This window comes from Manacus vitellinus, unplaced genomic scaffold, assembly GCF_001715985.3.
Source record: "Manacus vitellinus isolate BGI_N305 unplaced genomic scaffold, ASM171598v3 scaffold_5_pilon, whole genome shotgun sequence".
In the NCBI taxonomy this organism is placed as follows: domain Eukaryota; kingdom Metazoa; phylum Chordata; class Aves; order Passeriformes; family Pipridae; genus Manacus; species Manacus vitellinus.
In genome coordinates this window covers 8,836,336-8,855,131 of record NW_021940682.1, presented here as the reverse complement: position 1 = coordinate 8,855,131, position 18,796 = coordinate 8,836,336, and positions in this window count along the sequence as shown.

Below are 18,796 nucleotides of genomic sequence, written 5' to 3'. Positions count from 1 at the left end.
AACTGGGAAAATAATCAATGATTTAGACAGCTCTACTCCATGACCTAGAGTTCTGTGATTCATCACTCCTTTCTCAAGTTCCATTAGCTTTTGTCTAAATTCTCATTCTCTTTTGGAGGTACACAGTTTATTCTTTGCTTTATCTTCCTTAAGGAAAGAAATTATTTGCTCATTTATGGCATAACCAACAATTATATTAAGCAGCCTTGCCGTATATATGCCTGGAGCAAATTTTTTAACAGCTAAGTAAACTTGAAGGCAGGAAATAAATGATTCAGAGTGATCAAAAGTCTTATGATTTCTTCCTTCTCATTTAAAATAATTTCTTCAACAATCAATACTATGATCAAAAGTTTTGACTCTAGTAAAATCTACCAATTTTGAATATAGTCATTATTTCATATCTTACAAAAATAGCAAATAATTACATTGCTACAACATCCAATACACCTAATTGCTTGTATTTATTCTTCTTTGTAGTTCAGGAACTTTTTTTTTTTAATTACAAATACTGTTCTGGTCATTATTTTTCCTCTGACATTGAGTGATTCTCAATAACTAATACTTTGAGATTGCTATTATTATCAGTATAGGATGTTCCAAAGAAGGTGACTAGAAATTCTATACATTTTGCATTGAACTTTCCCCTGAAATCTAACTAAGGAATGAAAGAGAGGGAAGAAGAGTTTGGACCCTGTAGTTGTTGAGACAGCAGCTGGAGGGAGTGTCATAAACAAAATTTGTTCAACTTTGTGCCTTTCCTCAGCAGAATTCCTGTTCCTTCACAGCAGAGCTCCAAGTGTGCCCATTTTGCAAAGGACTTCTTTGAGAGGACAGGACAAATATTAAGGATACAGCCACTTGGACATATTCTGTCCCTTAATTTTGAAGAATGCTAAAGAAGAAAGCTAAAATTCCCTAAACAACTTTCAGAGGGACACGGCACTGAGGGGGAAAGGGAGGGGAAATACTGCATCATAAAACCATTTCCCTCACAATCATAAGCTGAATTGAACAGATTCTGCAGAGCATCAGTTCCACTTGCCTCCATGCACCATAAGCAACTGGTTGTTTATTAGCATGGGGTAACAAACTGAGTGTTGTAATGGCATCTCAAAACTGACATGTGAAAAGAGCAAAGAGCTCAAGGGCATTGTCAAAGTCTGATGCACTTCCATCAGCAGAGAACTTGTCAAAGATCCAGACCCACTCTGAAAGTGTGAGTGTGACACCTTTCAAAATAAAACAGCCCTTTCTCCACTACAATCCATTCCCTAAAGCTGTGGCTGTCAATCTGGTCTGGTGAAAGAAATCACTTCCAGCACCAGGTTACCCAAGGAGTCTGGAAACTGGTGTATTTCAAGTGACAGTGTTTCAGTTTGGCATTATCACAACTGTAACCATGGTATTTGTTGCTTACTCCCATGGACTAGTACCAAAAAACTGTAAAGAAATACAAGCAGGTATTAAATATGTCTCTGTAGTATATGCCATGGGAATGTATCATCCTTGTAATACACTATGGATTAAAATCTTTAGACTTTGCTCATTTGTGATGTCATGTGGCTGTTTGATGACCTGTAAAAGCAGAGCCAAAGTTTAAAGCTGGTTGTTTGGACAGGACTTTTTTTTATGGGGAGATTTTCACACTACAGTTGATACCAAAAAGTTGTTAAACTTTTGTGAGAGGGAGAACATCATAATGACACCGAGCATTACAAAAAAAAAAAAAAAAGGAAAAAAAAAAGAAAAGTAGTCCAGATGGGTTAACTAAGTCTGAAGAATTTTGTTTGATTAAAACATACTCCTTACTGCTATTTTGGACATTAATTCTTCTTTGACCACATTAAATGTATCCAACAATGTCCTTTTTTTTAATAAGCAAAGCTTCCCTGTGTCCTATACAAAATATATATTATTATATTATTATTTTTTGTCTCAACCTCTTCTTTTAGGCCCTTGCTAAGCTCACTCAGTGATTTTGCCAGATGTGCTGTAAGACTACAGGCTAGTTTCCCCGAACACTGATATAGCTTTCATGAACTTACATTATTAACTAGATTGTGAAATGTCCTCCAGACAGCCTCCTGGCGTTATGAATAAGTAAGGTTTATGGTTCTTTGTGGTCTCATAAGCAACGTCAGGTGTGAGAAATACTCTAAGAGGGTTTCTCAGAGGGCCATTGTCATTCATTCAGGTACTGTGGAAAGTTTTACTGATCACATAGTTGGTGAGAATTTTATCTGTGTGAACCAGGTGTTGAGACAAACCAGCACAGGAGCCATCTTTCACAGAAGATACTATATGATTTAGGGGAAAGACCTGAAAAAAAACCTCCAATAATTCTGTTGCTGAGTCCTGGGCAAGTTGCCATACATTGCAAAGTCATGTAGAATATTTGTGGTAGAACTGGAAGCAGTCATTATTTACCCCTTTAACAGAGGGATGTTTCAGATGTCTTGAGACTTCTCTTGTCAAAATCCTTTTCATCAGAGAAAAACATGGCAAAACTTGTGCACAATTTGCTGTTGCTCTGATTGATCATCATCAAAAAAAGCTCTGTGCATTACTAGGTTCAGTGCTCAGTTCATCAAGATTGCTCATATGGATGAAGGCACTTTCAATTGCTCCTCTTTCCTTGCCTGCCTGAATGTTTTCCATATGCTCTGGGACACAGTGGAGAGAAAGGACACAGCAAGGGAGGATCAGAGTTTCCAGCTGTTTCCTTCTGATGTTGTTAATAAAAAAAGATTCTGTTGCAATTATACTTTATTTTGTAACTTTGGAAAAGATAATGCTCTCAAATTTTAGTTTAAAATGTTTATTTACTTGCTTTATATATCACGCTCCAAAGTACTGGGCTTTGATGTGGAGCAAAGATAGAGCTCAGCACTGACTTTGGTTCAGAGGGGACTGTCATGTACCATGCACCAAGACACGTGTTAGCACAAGTACCCTTCTTGCTGGCATGGCAGAAAGCATCTCTAAGAGAGTGAGGAAGGGATACAGCAACACACAAGACTACACAAGGAGCTCCTGCTCCTACAAACTCGTTTCATTCATATCCCAACAATATCCCAATCACTCTCTGCCTCAGAAATTTGCTACCTAGCATTCTAAGTCTTCTCCACATAGTGTAACCAGCTGTCCACAAGAAAGGGAATAAATCATTCCCAGAGCTGGATGCTATGCCATTTATAGCATCTATAGTTATTGATGATAATGTCTTTGCTGTCCAGATTGATATTTCTAAGATGTCTTTTCTCATTTAAAACCAGGTTGCTGCTGTGGCTGTGACAAATTAAGATTGTGGAAGGACACAAGTAGTATCTATATTGCCCCTTCACTGATGGGTAAGCAGGTTAGAGATCTGCAAGTTAAACTGGAGAATTTTTTTTTGTAGAGCAGCTGCTGTCCCAAAATTCCTGTAGTGTTGTCTTTGCTGCAACCACAGTTTTTTCCTACCTACAAACTTATGTCCTCATTTGTGTCTGACTGCCATCTCTCATTGACATCACAGGAAAGTTAACAGCACATTATATTGACTCCTTGTCTCTCAGCAATGTTCAAGAGCCGTTCAGAAGAGGTTATTAATGCTACTCCAGTTCTAACTGTGTTATTTGTTCCATGTGTACAACTATGTCTTTGTTTTATTATCTGCTGAGTCTTTATCCATGCTTGTCTTCCACTGCAGCTGTTGTTTGGACTTAGGATGGCAGAATGTACTACAAGTCCGTGTAAGGTCTGCATTTCTAGGTCCCATCCCATTGCAGTGCTCTGTAGTGTAATGTTAACCCAGCAGATGAACTTCCTTTACCTGTAGAGATGTCCAGACATGCTGACCAGTTGATAGAAGGAAAAGTAAAATCATCTCCTAAAGGAGTTACAGGCCACTGCACAGGTATAATGTGGGCATTACCAGCAGAGGAGTTGTTGGCTGCATGGAAAATCAACTCATCTACAAAGCCCAGTGCACATTCCTGAGAAACACAAATCAAAGTCAAGCTGCTCAATTCCTCTTTCTCTGATACTTTGCAGGTCTTGCAGTTCATTCCACAGAGGGCACTTGGGGACATGGGGGAGGATATGGGATTGTGATCATCTTGGACTTCTTGAGAGGGCTAAGTGCTATATAACTGCAAAATCTTACAGCTTAACAGAGATTTATCCATTCCTGCTAAAAGACTTGACAGAATAAGAAATGCACATGACATTCAGAGCAGCATTGATCACTATTTTTCTGCATCCTTCTGTCCAAATGCATCAGTCACTCTAACAAGACAATGTTATCCAAGGCCTGTGGTTCCTGTTGCAGAGCAGTGCTGTGCACTGGTGGCGACACCCCGAGCTCTGTTACTGCAGCCCACGACATGATCACAACCACTTAGCCCTCATCATTGCCTCTGCTACCCACTTGAGGTATAGTGCTCACAATCCTTTTTAACTAATAAGGTATGACAGGCCAGGCATTGCCATCTAGTTATGGACACCCTGAGCAAGTTACAGGTCTCAGGGCTGAAATCAAAATGGCTTTAACCACTCAGAAATCACACTGATTCACTGCCTCAAGTAGCTTAGTTAGGTGGGGAGGGAGACTGGTGATGAAAATAAGGAATTCAGTTGAATCTGAACACTTACTGCCATTATAAGAATGGGTTTCAACACGGCCATGGCTGGTAGCTCAGCAGAAAGCTGTTTGTGTTGCTTCCCACAGCACAGAAGCTAAAGCAGCTGTGGGAGGTGAGAGCCATTCAGATTATTGACTCATCTCTGCCATGGTATTTGTCTGCCTCTTTCAGGGGCTACAGGATGTGTGCTCACAGATGTTGCAAAAAAATTGAGTCTCTCAACTATGTTCTACCTCGGTTGTGCTGAACCACTGGGTACTTAATCAGGAACTCATAGGAAAGGAAATGTGATTTTATGCTCCACACAAGAAGGGCAATGTTTTGGAAATGTTACTGGTATTTTCTTAAAAGACATTTCTGCACATCTGGTTTGCTGAAATGTGGGGATATTGTAAAAACAAGATTCCAGTTGTACAGGAGCTCCTGCAAAAACCTAATAATCTATGACTATTCAAAAGAACAGTTACTTATTGTATATGAGCTTTTCAGCAGCTGAAATGTGAAAAATAACAATCATCCTAAACCAGAAGATGCTAAGGAAAATGGGCATGATTTGTGACAAGGCTGAAAAAAGCATGTTCATTGTTACAGCAGACTGAGTAACAAAATTATTATTAGGACACAGAGAATTCAAGAATGATTTCACTTTCCGTGAAATATTTGGGCAGATTTATTTTTTGCACAAACAAATGTTCAAAAAGGATGTTTCAGACATGAAGAGACAGCCCACAAGCTCAGATTAATGGAGACCTGTGCAAAGAGGTGCCTATGTATGAAGCAAAATACATTAGTGTCGCAAGTATCTTCATGAAAAAGTAAACATAATTCTGAATGTTTAGCATGAAAAACTTCAAAGAAGGATGACTGTCAGCCCCTTCTGAAAAATTGCAAACTATTTTTAAAGTGAATTCAGGCTATCTACCCCAGAAATAGAGGTAACTGAAATTACTTCAGACTCCTTCATCATTAACTCCCTGAGTATATCAAATGCACGTTTCCTTTGGCAGTAATGTTGCTGGGGATTAAGAAAACTATTAAGAAGGGAGTTGGAAAAATCCATTTTTAACATAACGGCAACAAACATTTACATAATCATTGGAAAGGAGAATAAGAAACTTGCCTTCAAGTTTTATCAAGGCAGCAAGTTACCTGGTGTTTTGTATGATGGCATAGCAGAGCTACAAAATGTTCTCACCATAATTAAGTGGTCCTCAATTTGCATGGCTTAAGGCTTGAATGTCAACATAAGTTCATGGAAAACTAGGGATATAATATTTTCAGATGCCAAACATGGGTTTTCAGGGGACAAGAGGTGCCTCCCCACACCACTCAGTGAAGAGCACTGGCCCAGGCTCTCCCTGTGGCAGGGTCTGACCAGGTGCTCTGTGTTGGCCACAAACCACTTTGAAAGACCTCAACCCTTGAAACCCCTAGAACTAAGAGAAACTTGGTGCTGTCTTTGTCTTGAGATATCTAGAATAATTTTGTGTCTTACAGACTCTCCCAACGCCTCTGTGGTAGAACTGTTTGCCTTCTCAGTTCCTGTAGACAGCACATACCAGGTTTGGCTGTCTGGAGCAGCACCTGGGTGACAGTGTGAGCTTCCTGAACTGCAGTTTCAGCCCTCCCAAGCCAAAGTACATGGCTGATCAGTGCAAGCATCTTAACAGAACTATGGGTAGGTTTTGTAGAGATTTACTGAGAAGGTTATTTCCTTGACTCGAGTACTCAGGGTTAGTGTAAACCCACTGTTTTCCTGGGTGCAATGACCAGGTTTTATTTCTACATAGTTGCTCTTTTGGTACTACACCAGTGATGTTTTTGGAGTCTGGAAAAGATTATTTCCCTAATTTATCAGCCTCTCAGCACAAGCTCATGCTGATGAAGTTACTTAATAGGACAAACAACCTGTGTGATCATTTTTATCGCTTCCGCATCCTTCTAGACGAATCCTCCATCTCTTTTCACTAGTCATGGTTGTGAATTCACCTTAAGTCCAACAGCCATGTTCTTGCTCACCTGGGTATTCACCTAGGATCCCATGGTCACAGGGCACACATACGTACCCTTGGCACACACAGTTTTTCATTCCGGTTCAGTCCTGATTGAATTCAACTTGTCCTTTGACAAAACTCCCAGCTAGAGTGCTTCTATTTAAGTATATAAAACACAAATAAATTATCTTGTACTATTAGTGCTGACCCTTTTATAAATTTTCATTTAAAGTACAGCAAAAAACTAGTGGTAAAGCAAAACCCAGCAATACGGTCAAAATGGAATTTGAAGATATATCTTGACATGTATGCAGTGATCATCAGTTTCCCATATAATGAAATCATATTTCATCTTTTTTCATCTTCTGTGAAGGTTTTGTGCAACTCACAACAGAAATGCTTGGAAATGGGTAGGTTTTCCTTTTTCAGATTAAATATCTTTCTTCTGTTGTCATAATCTACTTCTTTCCCACTTTGTTACTATTTTTTCACCATCCCTGGTACTTGAGAAACAAAATGACTTTTCTGTAGAGGTAGACAACATTTTTCAGGAAAAATGTATTTTTTTTTCAAGTCTGTTTAACTGAGTTTGTAATTTTTTAACTGAATAAGGTAAAGTGAAATATGACTTTATATATACAAATAGCAGCCTTATATAATTACGTAACAAAAATAGAAATTTTCAACTGCCCGTATAAAAAAAATTGTAGTTCATGGTTTCATGTTTAGAAAATTTCAGAAAGTTAAGAAATCACTTACAAGTGATCACTAATATGTGATTCTCATAAACTTTTCCACCAGCACAGAACAGAAAATCAGAAGAAATGGACTCCAAGTATAACACAAAGATTGAGAAATTTACAACTTATTTCAGTATTTTCCATGGAAAGTTCACATACCCAAGCTAAAATGTTTTCCTGATTCTCGCCATTTTTATATATAAATATTTTACAAACGTTTTCTCTATAGAAAAAGGTACCTCTTTAGTCCACTGACAATAATGAATTTTTAAAGATTCAGCAATTTCTGTAGAGGGAAAGCAGGAGCAAGATTTTAATATGAAATAGAAAATGTCTTAAGCTCTTTAGAAAAGCTCTATATTTTAGGATTACGGCCTTTAAAGAGAACAGCAAATCATATATAGAAGAATAACATCAGCATTATTTTACCTCGGATAGCAATGAAAGCCAACTCGGAACTGAAAGCAGGAATAAAACACAGCCCTCTGCAGTAGTAACCTGCACTGAACACTGACTTTTGAGCCATGTTATCCAGCCTATACAAAATCAATGTTTGCAGCCAGTCACCCAGCACCTGCACCATGGTCCTCTTTCCACTGGCTGCTGAGTTCCTTCTGTGTGATAATTGCTTCTGCTGGTGCCAGAGGTCACCACCATCTGTGGGAGGCAATTTATCCAGAGATCAGCGTTCACTTGTTATTTCTCTGGTGACACTTCATGAGCCTGTGGTGTTCCTACTGTGTTCCTACCTGACCCGATCCTTTCCACTTTCCCCAACTCAGGTCCTCAAGATCTTGAAAATATTTGCAATCCTCCTTCTAGTCCGTTTTACTAGAATAAGGAATGCATTCCCTGGGCCTTTCTGCCTGGTATGTCCCTTCTGACAGTGTGATGACCCAGAGGTAGCAAGGAAGAAAACAAACCAAAAAAAGGAAAATAGAAAAAAGCAAGAGAAATAGGACCTAGGTGAAGAGGCCAAAAGTATGAGTTTCAAAGGGAATTGACAACCAGAATTTTCTAGTTGAATTGTTGCTTTTTGTGGTTTTTGCCTTTTGTTTCCAGGTAAAATACCTTTGAGGTTGTGGATTATTTAAAGCCTTGAGTGCAGTGGTTGTTTTGTTTGCTTCATACAGTAAAGCAGACTTCACTGGATTTCAGCCATTCCACTCAATATGCACAGGCTTTATTTGTTGTCTTTGTTGTCTACTCAGTTTTCTTAACTGCTCTGTGACAGTAAAATAGAACTTGACGGTAACAGTGCTAACTCACCTGCAAGCACCAAAAACAATAGCTCATTTCACAAATTAGGATGTAAAGTCAAATGCTAGCTGTGATATGATTCTGGATCTCTCAGTAATATTAAATTCTAGCCTTCATAAACATTCATGCTTTGTTCCTCAGTTAGACATTTCTATGAGATGGCCTGTCTATTGGAAACTGGAGAAAACTTTCAGGTGAATATGGATGCTGTTTCAGATGATTGAAGCAGAGACGTTCTTTCAGGTTTCTTATGTTTGTACAGTTTTAGTTAATTCCTCTTCCACACCTTGATAATTCAAGTTGAAATTTAAAAATATGTTCTTTTCAAATAATAATAATAACAACAACAACAATAATAATAATATATTGGTTGCCAGAGACTTGGGGCAGTGAGTGACTTGGGATTCAGCTGACTGTTACATGAAGTACCTCCTGTGCCTGTTAGAGCATCTGCAACTTCTTTCTTGATTTCTTAGTGTAAATCCAGGGCTGATATTTAGACCAGAACTTGGAACCCTACATTGGCATGACTGTCATAGGAAGCCTGGACCTAATCTGTGAAAGGAACACCACTGTTTGGCTTCTCAAAGAGAAGGTTTGGCTATGCAGGTGATGAGCTCTCACCCAAAGCCTCTGTTGCAGGCTCTGTTGCATAGGGTGATCTGCATCCACACCTTCACTGATAGCTCTCCCTGGAGCTGACTGTATTTATTCAACATGGTACCCGGCCTTGGGCTTGCCTTCATCCAGTGCAGAAGTCCTGTAACCCTGAGATATCATCATTTTTTGGACATCTGAAGATGAAAGGGCCTGAAGTAACCTCCGGGTTGTGCCGCAGCCTGTGCAACATCCAGGCCATGTGCTGCACAAGGGTGGGCGTGGTGGAAAGGCCATGTAAGGGAATTTAATGGTGCAATAACTGTTGGGAAAGTGTCAGAGGACTAGGTAGGATAAACAGAGTTCGATTTTTTGGTAGATTTATCCCCTTGGAGCTTTGGAAGCAAGTTCTGGAAAAAATAATCTCTTGGATTTCATCATAGAGAACTCAGTTCACTGAAAAAAAGGTCCTGGAAACAGACTATTACACAGGTAGCTAACATCAGTGATGAGGGAAACAGGATGTGGAGTGAACTGGGGGTCTAAGCTCTCTAACACTGTAGACAGTGTCTTGATAAAAATAAAGACTGAGCAGCTGCTAAAAGAGAGACAATTTTGAGGGGATGACATAAATTATGGTTCTGTGGTAGATCTCTAATCTACATCTATTTCTGAATGGAATGGATTTGAAAGCTTGATGAAACAAGATCCATTCTCCAGATTCATAGACAGAGAAAATGCACTGTACAGAACAGCCAGCTATCATGGAGATAAATATAGACAAGCTCCTAAGACACTGCTTTACTTTGATGAAAGTGTTCATCATAAAACTGTATTTTCAAGGACTCAGTGTAGCACTTCAGTAAATACAGACATTGTTCTTTTCCTCTTATATACATTGACCACACAAGAAATTAAGCAATCCAGCACAGCCTGTGTCCATGTTGCATTAACAAGAAGAATCTCAACAAGAATTCTGTTCCTACAGTGTGCTGTAAATTATGTGGCTTGATACCGAGTTTTTTAAAAAATGATTGCAAAGAATGGAGTCACTCTGCCCAGAACTGGCTAAGGATCCAACCTAAGATACAGTGTAATATGTTAAGAATGGCAATGAAATGCACTTAAATTAATTAAATATATAGGAAAGAAAAATGAGAAGGTATAACGTGCTAATAAGTCCATGACAATATAGTTGTACTTGACAAGGAATATTGATTACTGGGGTATTTCACATTTGTTATGCACTAATGCACTAAGCACACATAGAAAAGTGACAGCTCCGAAGTAATGACATAAGGAATTGTCAGTACATTCATTCGTGTTTGGGTTATTTCACTGCACTGACATTTCTATAAATTATAATGTGTCACCTTAGATGTACACAGAAGTTAAATCATTTATCCTCCAACTAATCATAGAAACAAGAACAAAAAGGACCCTCAACAAGAATTTGGACAAAGTCTTCAATAAAAATTTGCAATGCTGTCAGAATTGGAGCTGATTTTTTTTAATTAATTGAAGCTAGACTTAATTGTCCTCCAGTCACAAAGGGTGAAGAGAATACAACTGCAACTTTATCCAGTGTACATATTTATGAGATATAAGCCCTCAAAACTAGACTGAAGTAAGCTCAACTATTTTCCAGAGGCCATTAAACACTCCACTGATAGTTGTAACTTGCATTCATGTAATTAAGCATGCTATCTGAGACTGAAACAGGAGACCTAGGAAAAGATTCATGAGATCCATCAGGTACCTGAGTGAAGACCACTTGATTTATCCCAGTCACCAGCTAACAGTGTAGAACACATATTTTATTCAAAGAATATTATGAGCTAGTAAGAAACACAGCAGAAGCACTTGCCTATTAGCAGAGTGCTAACGCAGTATTCGAAATTTATGAGTACCCTTTTAGCTAAAACTATCTACTCAGATGATAATTATCAGGTCAGGAATTGAAAGCTCTGTAAAATCTGGGATTTGTTTTTTTGCCTCTTTTTTTTTTGTTGTTGTTTTGGGGGGTTTTTTGTTTGTTTGGGGTTTTTTTTGTTGTTGTTTGTTTGGGTTTTTTTGTTTGTTTCACTGTCTGGAGGGAAAAAAAAAAGAAGAAGAAAAAGGGAAAGGAAAAAGCCATCATTTATACAAGCCAACAACATACCCTTGCGACAAAGAAGGCTAACAATTCCAGGCTCTATTAGAAGTACTGCCAGCAGGCCAAGGGAAGTGACCCTTCCCCTTTACTCAGCACTGGTGAGGCTGTACCAGGAGTGCTGTGTACAATCCTGGGCTACCCTACAAGAAAGTTATGGACACACTGGAGAAAGTACAGCAAAGGGTCACAAAGATGATCAAGGAACTGATGCACTCTTTTATGAGGAGAATCTGAGAAAGCTGGGACTGTTCATCCTAGAGAAGAAAAAGCTCTGGGGAATCTCATCAGTGCATACAAATACTCTAAGGGAGGGTGCCAAGAAGATGGGCCCAGGCTCTACTCAGTAGTGGCCAGTGACAGGACCACAGGAAACACTTTTTTTACTATGAGGGTGACTGACCACTGGCACAAGTTTTCCAGAGAGGTTGTTAAATTTCCCTTCTTGGACGTATTCAACAGTCATCTGGACATGTTTCTGGGCAACCTGCTCTAAGTGGCCTTGTTTGCACAGAGGGACTGGAGGAGATGATCTCCAGATATCTTCTCTAAACTCAACCCCTCTGTGATTCTGTGCATCTGTGAAAGAACATGAAAGGGAAAGAGAAAGGGAAAGGGAGAGAGGGAAAAGAATGAGAACAAGTTACCTGATTCCAGCAGTCTGAAACACAGAAATTTGTTTCCCACTAAAATACAAAATATATTAGATTGAACTATTTAACTTTGGTTTTGCTTTTATATGTGGTTCATAATGTGTTTTTGTAATATTTTGAGGTTCTATCAGAATTCTAAACCTGTTAATTTTGACCAATGATCATGTTTTTTCCCCAAACAAAATTGCTGGACTACTTAATTAATGCTGTTGAGGTTGTTCATATTGCTATGCCATTCTTTGGAAACTGCTCCATTCATAAAAGTACAACTATAATGTCCATTGGGCTTGTATAAAACATCTCTGACACTTAACCTTTTTCAACTGAGCAACAGAAGAGACTAGAATGGAAGGGATGTTAAGTTTATGATGTCTATGATTCATTACTTTAAAAAGAAGCTTCTCAGTGATGCATTGGCTGCCAAATCTGAAGATATAACCTATCCTACATTTTGTGAGATTCTATTTCACTTTTTTATTTTTTTAAACTCAAGATAGGGAAGAAGTTCTTACCAAACTCTCCTCAAGAAATTTGAAACCAGTACTCCAGTGTTTGCAAACATTAAACCTTACAGGCATGTTAGATGTTCACTATATATAGTGAATATCTTAAACTGTCACAAACTACATGTATGAGCAAGCTGAAACAGTGGTGCAGAAGGTGTTGCAGAAAATCTATATGTCACAGTTTACTCACAGTTAGAAAGTAAAAGGATGGTTGTGTGTTCACAGTCTGATGTTGCTGACAGCAGCTGAGAAATTTGAGTGAAGCTGGCACACAAGCTAAAAAACATTAGTTCATAATAAAAAAAAATTTTTTTCTGACTCTGAGGTAGGATTTTAGTTCAGCAACAGATGAAACCACAAATGAATTTACATTTTCAGTTTGCTTCAAGGCTGAAGAGTTCATATGATTATACAAACTCTCTCTCAAATTCTGCCATTGGCAAAATGAGGCTTCAATATTACATGACACTATCAGTGCTCATCTTCCATGAGAGTCAATGTATATTTTATATGTTGAACTGAAGGCATATTTGGATTTCTTGATTAGAGAATATTTGAAGTGAGTTTTCTAGTACTTTTCTCTTCTGGATAAGTCTAGTAGCACTGAATGAACAGTGTTTGAATATGTTTAGGGCTCTAAGAGAAAATGAAGTATTAAAAGACAGGTAAACTTCTGTGTGCATATCATCTGTTACAGCTTCGGACAATGGTTCAGACAAGTCTGTAGCTCATTCATTTCCAGCTGTTTCTGTACCTGATCTAGTTCACAGTAATTCAAACGAGCAAATTTTAGACACAAATTGCCAGACAATTGTGTATAACTTCACCTTTCCTCCTTGCTTCCAACCTCAGTGATTCCACTGGGACCACCACAGTGGATTATTGACCAAAAAGACAGTGTTATATTCACTTCTAAACCCCAGTAACTAATCAGACAGCATGACCCAGTGCAATGAAGGGAGGCAATTACTTTTGAGAGGGTGAGAGAAGGTTCTGATTTGGGCTTTGCTAGTTACGAAATACTTTTGATAAGTTCTTTCCCAATGGCCACCACTCCTCATGTGTCATTCTTGGCAATCCCTGGGGTATGTTTATGTAACAGTCAATTGCCTCTAAAGGTCTTTTTTCCTACGGATGAATCTGACGGTCAAGTTTGAGAATGGTTTAACTCGCCATTAACTGTTGCTAATTTACAAGAAGAACTCCTGTGGAAAACAAACAAACAAACAAGCACATAATTTGATGCAACATCAGTCTGGAACATCAAACAAAGCCATTAGGAACAGCACAACTATTCAGATTAGCAAACACAGGTGACTGGGGAGAAGGGGAAACCAGGCAAACACCAAAGATATGTCATTTTCTGAGAGAGCAAGCATGATTTCCTTCATTTATTAGTCTTCTCATGGGGTTTAGAAACATGTTATAAAAAAACTCACACACAAAAACAAATTTAAAGCTGAAGTTCAGGTTAAAGAAATTTGATGTGCAGTAAATAAACAGATACGGTTCATTCTCTTTCCTAACTCATCCATAGGGACAGAATTTAAGAGTCTAATGTCTTTCATGTAAAGTACTGCACATAGCAAATGTAGCCAAGCTCCTCTAAGTGTCCTGTTCCAGTCTATAATGGCTAGTGGATAAGAGATTTTTATTAGATCCATTTTCACTTCTGAGATCCATCTCCAGTATTCAGAGCTCTTTTTTGAGGTCTGCAGTGATAATGCAAATCTCCCTAGTCATAAAAATTCTTCTTTTCCCTTCTGTTTTTTTTTTTTTTAATAAAAAAAGGCAATAACATGGATAATTCTGAAAGACCATTTTATGTCACAGTTTGTGTTGCTGTTCATTGGTTCTATGGAAAATAGAAGTATTTCTTTTATGCCATCATGACTTTAAATGTTACATTTAATCCAAAGCCGAAATGACTTTCGCTAGTGTGAAAGTTCATTGTACAAACAAGGATGTCTTTATTTCAGTGAACTTAAACTCTAAGTAAAATGTGGTAGTAAAATTTGCATAATTCTTTATAAACATATAATTTCTGGTTTCTTTGAAAAAATCAATCAAGCTTTATTGCTAAGGCTGTGCAAGAAAAAAAAAGACCAACATGCTGCACGCTGGCTGGCAGTTCACAGGGTACATTTTATGCTCCAGGGAAACCCTGCCACAAAAAAACCCAAAAATTGTGAAGTCAACAAGGAATAGGATATATTATTAATAGTACAGGATCTGGTAGTTATGGAACAGAGGACAGAAAAGGCAGTGAAGGGGGTTTGCTGCAATGTATGGAGGCAATAAAAAAAATTTTGTAGCTTGAAGGATTTAATCATGCAACGCTGTCAAAGATGTTTAAGATATCACCCTGCCACAGGATCTAGTAAATCCAAGAAAGAAGCAGAACTAAAGCTCTCTTTTAAGACCTTTTTTTTCCCCCTCTCATTTTATGGGCAGAAACAAACCTGTCAAATTAAATTATTTCAAGTCAGTATGAAATGTATCGGCCAATCCCAAGCAAAACATTTATTGTGCTTTTTTGGGATGGGGGTGGGTGTTTGATTTTTGGTTTTGTTTCGGGGGGGTTTTATTTTGTTTTGTTTTCTGACTGAATGTCCTTTTATCATTTTTACCTTTACTTTGAAAGAATCATTAGTTTGAAATGAAAACTCAGTATATTTCATTCTAAGCATTTAACAAAAGGAAAGAATAGCCTTTCTTCAAATGTTTCTTTCTTTCTACCTGAAACTACTTGATAAATTCACTATGCTATTTGAATTAATAGTAATTTCTGTTGACCCATTTCTACAGGCTAAGCAATTGCTACATCACAGTCTCACCAGCTGAGTAGTACCTAGCAGAATCAGCTCAGAAAAACAAAAGCCAGTTCTGCCTGTGTTTTCATTGAACCTCTCCTGCAGTGGGATGAAACTAGTCAAATTGACACCTTGATCATCCCTTCTATGCAGATAAATCTCCCTGGGGAGCAGGGCTGAGGTAATGCCAAAGACAATTCTCTCTTCTTTGTCAGAGCAGCTCCCAAGGGTTGTGAGTTGACAGGAAAGAGCTGAAGGACACTTTAAGCTAACAATACCTGTCCACAGGAAAGAAAAAGAAAAAAAAAAAAAGAAAAAGAAACAAAAAGCACATAAAAGTGGTTTAAAATCATCTTTATTCTCAGTCATTAGTGCTGTGTTGGGCACAAATGGGCCAAACTACAGAGACTAGACATCAGTCATCTGCCAGACCAATCCCTCTCTCAGCACATTGCCTTCCTCAAGGGATCACACGTGTTGTATCTGTTGTACCTGGAATGCAGTCCTTTGGTTTCGATATGACATTTGTTTCCACAGCAACCCACTGGGAAATAACTATAGGTGATATAAACTACATTGCTATGACAAACAATTCCAACCTGTAAATCAAAACACAAAAGAAAATGAAAAATAAATTTAATTCCATCTGTATAGGTATGTACCAAATAGTCAGACACATGGCAGATTTCAAAGACTCCAATTGGCTGCAGCTGCTTATTTCCCAGCTATTATACTATTAAAGGAGTACCTGCTATCATGTGAGGAGGTACTTTTATGTGGAAACTATAAATAAAACCATCATATAATTATCAGAGCAAACATATTATTGCAGTAATGATAATCAGGATGGCATTTATTCTGAAGTATATTAGCAAAGTCTCATACTTCAGTCACAAGGGTACTTCAAGAAAGTACTACTTGCCTATTTATTTATGACAGTAACACACTAAGCATTCCCAAACATTAGAGGAATCAGTTACTTGATTATTTAAAACCAGAAGCTGCATATAAAGATCATCTTAACTGCCTTCCACATAATACAATCCATATTATATCAGCTAATCATTCGTGGAAGTACGACAGCTTGCATTTAAAGACAAGTTTTGCTGCTAAGGACATAGCTGCTGTTTGACAGTGGTACACTGCCCCAGATACAGCTGGAGGGTGCCACAGCCAGGAACAGCACCCCTCTGCTAGTGATGATGCCTGACATAAACAAATCTGTGCACTCCTGAACTTCAAAATTTTTCCTTTTGGAGAAGGAAAAAAGAAAAGGTCCAAAGAGCATCTAAGCTTCCCTTTAGGAAAATTCTTAAGTCTACAGTTAAATTTATCCTTTCTGGGAACAGCATTTATTTAAATTCTGTCTTAGAAGGGGGTATTTTCTTGACTGGGAACCTTAAGTATTTCATGTCATGAAAAATATTCAACACAAACTTTTCCAGAAGTTCATTGTTTACATTATAAACTCACCATGTAGTTAGATGCTGTGCAAACAGTCACAGACCCTGTCAGAAACAGGAGTGCTTTGATATAAAATAAACAATAGTACATGAGAGAAAGGTGGATAAAGCTCATTGCATCAACCTCTGTTTATTTATTTTGGGTATGTCACTTATGCAATTCTGTACACCTTCCATTAAAAAACACTGAGAAATGTAAAAAAACCAACCAGGAACATCACTTTAAATTCCAGTCATTAACATGATTTGTGAGATATAGCAGATTTGAAGAGGGATGTGGAGAATAATGGTGTATCATTGTGACATTGAATTACTCTGTCCATTTGCCAGTTCAATAAACATCACTAACAAAATAAGCCTCAAAAGCTCCCTCCCTTTGAAGTAGGGCAGTGCTGTTATTCCAATTTTATTATGGGAAAATGAGACACAGGGGGTTAAATACAGAGACTGAAGTCACACTAAACCACTGTGGCTCAGCTTCAGAGTGAAGCCCACCTAGGTCCTGCTTCTTTCTTTTAATAGCATGACTGTGCTTGCTTTCTAAAGAGTCATGAATATATTACAGAAATTGCCTTTCTTCTGTCACTGCATGGGTTGCCACAACATGCTGAATGCAAACAGGGATGATTCCAGGGAACTGGTTCCACAACCATATCATTCAGAGCACGGGGATAGGAATGCTTGATGAATGTGTGCTGGAAGGTATTTCCCCCACGTAACCTGTGCTTTTGCCTCACAATTCCTTCATAGAGATCAAATATGTGCAGAAACACAGGTGAGTGAGGCTTTTAACTTTTGGCTCTTCACTAGCTCTTCTGTTCCATCGAATTTTCGCTTACCACATTTTCAGATTGACCATGAAAATGTGGAATGTATCAAAAAAACCCACAGAAACACCCAAAAAGTATGGAGGGATGAAAAAATAGGACACAATTGAGAGACTAGCAGAGCTCACAGAAAGTACTCTCTCTGCCTCATAAGTTTGATTTTAATTGTTGTCACCCCAGAACCTCAGCTAACGCCAGAATACAAAATTTGGACTATGGTAAATAAAAATGTATCTAGAAAGCAATGCTCCATATATTTCTTAGAATTTTTTGCTCACCAGGTTTACAGAAATGATGTTCAAAAATAAAACATTTCCTCTTTGGGCTAATTAAAAGGTGGGGCCACGGCTGTTGTAATGAGAACTGGACTTGTAAGATGTTAGGAGAAGCATTTTACATTGGGGGAACACATTGAACAGCTTTGAGACTGAAAATTGTGATAGAAATGAATGTTAGTTGAAGAAAAAAAGAAATGGATCTGCTGAGTACTCTGAAATCACTCTCATTGCTCCTAAGCCAAGATTATGAAAAATACCCAAACGCAACACCTTTTTTTTTTCTTTTAAGTAAAAGGTTTATTTGACTCTTGGACAGTAAATATAAAGGGTTATTAGTTTTGTTTTTAATCATTATGGGTAGCTATTTCTTTCCTGTTTTCAAAAGGAGGATAAAGAGAAAGAAAGTAGTTTGAGCTTCATCTGCAATGTGACTACAAGGAGCAAATCCTCAGCTCACCCACTTGTTTGGGAGATGGACTAAAGAAACTTTACCCTTAGGGTAAAATTCCTGCTCCAAGATGCTGAGATTCACAGTTTCACCCACAGAGTTGACCAGTACTAGCTTTCCCAAGAGTCAGACAATCTGCAACTGGCTGGCATTCCATGAACATTCAACTGACCCTGCTTGCCTCCCTACCCCTGCCCAAGTAGTCAGTTTGACAGCTGGAATTCTCTCTCTTCTTCTGGCTAAAATTTTGCTGAAAGAGTGTTATAAATTCCTTTTGTCTACCATTTCACATAGTGTATAAGAGCCCTGAAAGATGGGAAACCAATTAGCAGTGCTATTCTAGGGAAGTTGTTACAAGGTTATATTTGTACAAGTGTACAAATGCCTCACGTTGGGAAATGTTGTATATAAGCAAGTACAAGAACACATTCCCAATT